The 3,498-nt window shown below is 41.9% G+C and overlaps 1 protein-coding gene across 4 annotated transcripts in view; it reads left to right on the forward strand.

Moving 5' to 3' along the window:
* The window catches only part of LOC105513087 (paired immunoglobulin-like type 2 receptor alpha), a 25,005-nt gene that overhangs the window by 10,633 nt on the left and 10,874 nt on the right, over positions 1-3,498 (forward strand). The window lies entirely within an intron of this gene.

The raw sequence follows: 3,498 nt of genomic DNA on the forward strand, positions 1-3,498 counted from the left end.
TTTTTTCACTGCTCCTTGCAGAGCAGGGTTAACTCCTAGTCATTGTGCTCTGAATCAGCAATGCCTTTTTAAATGGCCGCATGCATCCCATGGTAGTGATGTATCATAATTTATTTAATCACTGTTCTATTTGAAGACAGTTAAATTGTTGCCACATCACAAACTATAATGTAAAGAACACCCTTCAACACATGCCTTTGAATACTTGGGCAAGCATTTGCATAGGAGAAATTCCCAGCACTGAGACAACCGCAACAAAGGGCACACATAGGTCTTTTACCTTTTGATAGATCTTCCCAAATTGCATTCCCAAAGGTTCTGCCTGTTTATACTCCCATTGTGCATGACAGTTTCTCTCTCCCTAAACCCTGGCCAATAACGGGCATTTTCCTCTACTCAGATCAGTTTTTTAAATGGTCTCTTGTATTAGTCTGCATTTTTAAAAATTTTGTTTTTTGCTGGGCGTGGTGGTTCACGCCTGTAATCTCAGCACTTTGGGAGGCTGAGGCGGGCAGATCACTTGAGGTCAGGAGTTCGAGACCAGCCTGGCCAACATGGTGAACCCTCATCTCTACTAAAAATACAAAAATTAGCCGGGTATGGTGGCATGCACCTGCAATCCCAAGTACTTGGGAGGCTGAGATACAAGAATCCCTTGAAGCCGCGAATTGGAGGTTGCAGTGAGCCGAGGTTGCACCACTGCACTTTTTTCTGTTGTTGACAGAGTGACACTACGTCAAAAAGAAAAAAAAAAACCAGAAAAAAAAAATTTGTTTTTGAGACAAGGTCTCAGTCTGTTGCCCAGACTAGAGTGCAGTGGCACACTCATAGATCACTGCAGCCTCAACCTCCTGGGCTCAAGCGGTCCTCCCTCCTCAGGCTCCTGAGTAGCTGGGACTGTAAGCATGGGCCACCACATCCAGCTAATTTTTGTATTTATCATAGAGACCAGGGGGAGCAGGGGGTCTCACTACGCTGCCCAGGCTGGTCTCAAACTCCTGGGCTCAAGTGATCTGCCCACCTCAGCCTCCCAAAGTGCTGAGATTATAGGCATGAGCCACAGTACCCAGCTTTGAAAACAAAACAAAAACTTTTGAATGAATATTAGCATTAGGATGATGGTATCTTTTTATGAAATGGATTCAAATTGCATAGTTTTCCATCTTTATGTTCTGGAAACTTCTGTGTGGGAATTCTATGTTCCTTAAATTTTTAAACTTCCTGAGCATGGAGACCTTATGAAAGGTAGTTCTTTCATAGCATTCTCATTTCTTCTTTGTCTACTGATCATTAACCCATTTATGCCAGAGGCTGCAAATTTTTTGTGTGAAAGATCAGACCTTGGTGATGACCTTGAGCAGTAGCATATAAATAACTCACACAAGCTTAGCGTTCCAATAATGGAACACTAGGCATAAATAAGGTATACTACTTTTTTTGTTTGTTTTGAGACAGAATCTTGCTCTGTCACCCAGGCTGGAGTACAGTAGCGTGATCTCGGCTCACTGCAACCTCCGCCTCCCAGGTTCAAGTGATTATCCTGCCTCAGCCTCCCAAGTAGCTGGGATTACAAGTGCCCACCACCACACCCAGCTAATTTTTATATTTTTAGTAGAGATGGAGTTTCACCACGTTGGCCAGGGCTGGTCTCAAACTCCTGACCTCAGGTGATCCGCCCACCTCGGCTTCTCAAAAGTGCTGGGATTACAGGCATGAGCCACTGTGCCTGGCCCCAAGATATACTAGTTCTTAAATCAATTTTTAAAAATATCACCCAGGCCTGGCTCAGAGGCTCATGCTTGTAGTCCCAGCTAATCAGGAGGTTGAGGCGGGAGGCTCACTTGAGCCCAGGAGGTGGAGGCTGCAGTGAGGTAGGATTGTGCACTCCAGCCTGGGCAACAGAGCAAGACCCTGTCTCAAAAAAACCCAAAAGACACCCATTTCACAGATATTTTAACATTTAACAATCTATAATTGAGCATATACTCACTCATGATTGCAACTGGCTTTTGTTGTCATTAGGTTTGCTAGTCTTGTCTACCTTGTTGTTGTTGCTCCTTTAAATAACCAGTTTCTGCATTTATTTTGCTTGTGGCTATCTGTTCCCTAATAAATTTATTCCTATGTAACTTTTCGTTACTTTCTTCCTCTGAGTTTCCTTACAGTTGTCTCCTCTCTGGGGTTTTTTCTTTGGAAACTGAATATTTTGTTTGTTTTAAAAATGTATTCCCATTTTAAGTAATAAAAGCATTTCATGCTGAGTTTAGCTTAGAGTGTTGCTTTAGTCACACACCAGGGTTCTTTTTTAAAATATGTATTACTCTAGTTTTTATTTTCTAAACAGTATGTTATTATATATGTCTCCTTTAAGTAATTAAAACATTTTTAAATTCCCAATAGAGACATAGCATTTATACTTTTAGTAATTTCTCTTAAGAGTGGACGAAGATTTTAGTTCATCCTAACTTGAAGACATTAAGGAGCCTGATTTTTTTGTCCTGTGGCTGAGTACTATGTCAATTTTTTAAGGGTGCATGAAACATCTATAAAGAAGGTGTAACTTGTTTGTAGGATGTGAAGGTCAATATATATTAATGTGACCTTAAAAACATATTTTCAATATACAGTAGGTTTTTTACAGATGTGTTCTCACTTATTAAGACAATTCTGGCTTGGCACAGTGGCTCATGCCTGTAATCCCAGCACTTTAGGAAGCTGAGGCAGGCAGATCACCTGAAGTCAGGAGTTGGAGACCAGCCTGGCCAACATGGTAAAACCCTGTTTCTACTAAAAAAAGAAAAAAAATACACAAATTAGCTGGGTGTGGTGGCATGTGCCTGTGATCCTAGCTACTCGGGAGGCTGAGGCAGGAGAATCACTTGAACCTGAGAGGTGGAGGTCGCAGTGAGCCAAGGCTGCACCACTGCACTCCAGCCTGGGTGACAGAGCGAGCCTCCGTCTCAAAAAAAAAAAAAAAGATAATCCTGTAAAAAGACACATTGTATGATTCAGCTAAGACGAGGTACTTAGAGTAGTCAAATTCATAGAGACAGAAAGTAGAGGGGTAGAAGGGTGGTTGCCAGGGACTTCGGGACACAGGAATGAGAAGTTGATGTTTAACACATAAAATATTTCCATTGAGGAAGATGCAAAGGTTCTGGAGTTGGATGGTGTGTGATGGTTGCACAGCACTGTGAATGTGCTTGATGCCACTCAACGGTGCATGTAGAAATGGTTAAAATGACATATTTTATGTTACCTGCATTTGCAACAATAGACTCTTTTTAATCCTGTGATTTAGTTATCCCTATTTGTGAGTGAGGAGATGAGGTTCTGAGGTCACCCTACTGGTAACTGGTGTAGAATCAGGTTTTAACTGAGTTGCCTGTTAAGTTGAATTTGAGGAGGAAGAAATAAAATGAAAGGAAGGAAGAAATAAAAGGAAGGAAGGAAGGAAAGAAGGAAGGAAAGAGGGAGGCAGGGAGGGAGGGAGGGAGG

Source organism: Colobus angolensis, unplaced genomic scaffold (assembly GCF_000951035.1).
Source record: "Colobus angolensis palliatus isolate OR3802 unplaced genomic scaffold, Cang.pa_1.0 Scaffold222, whole genome shotgun sequence".
NCBI lineage: Eukaryota > Metazoa > Chordata > Mammalia > Primates > Cercopithecidae > Colobus > Colobus angolensis.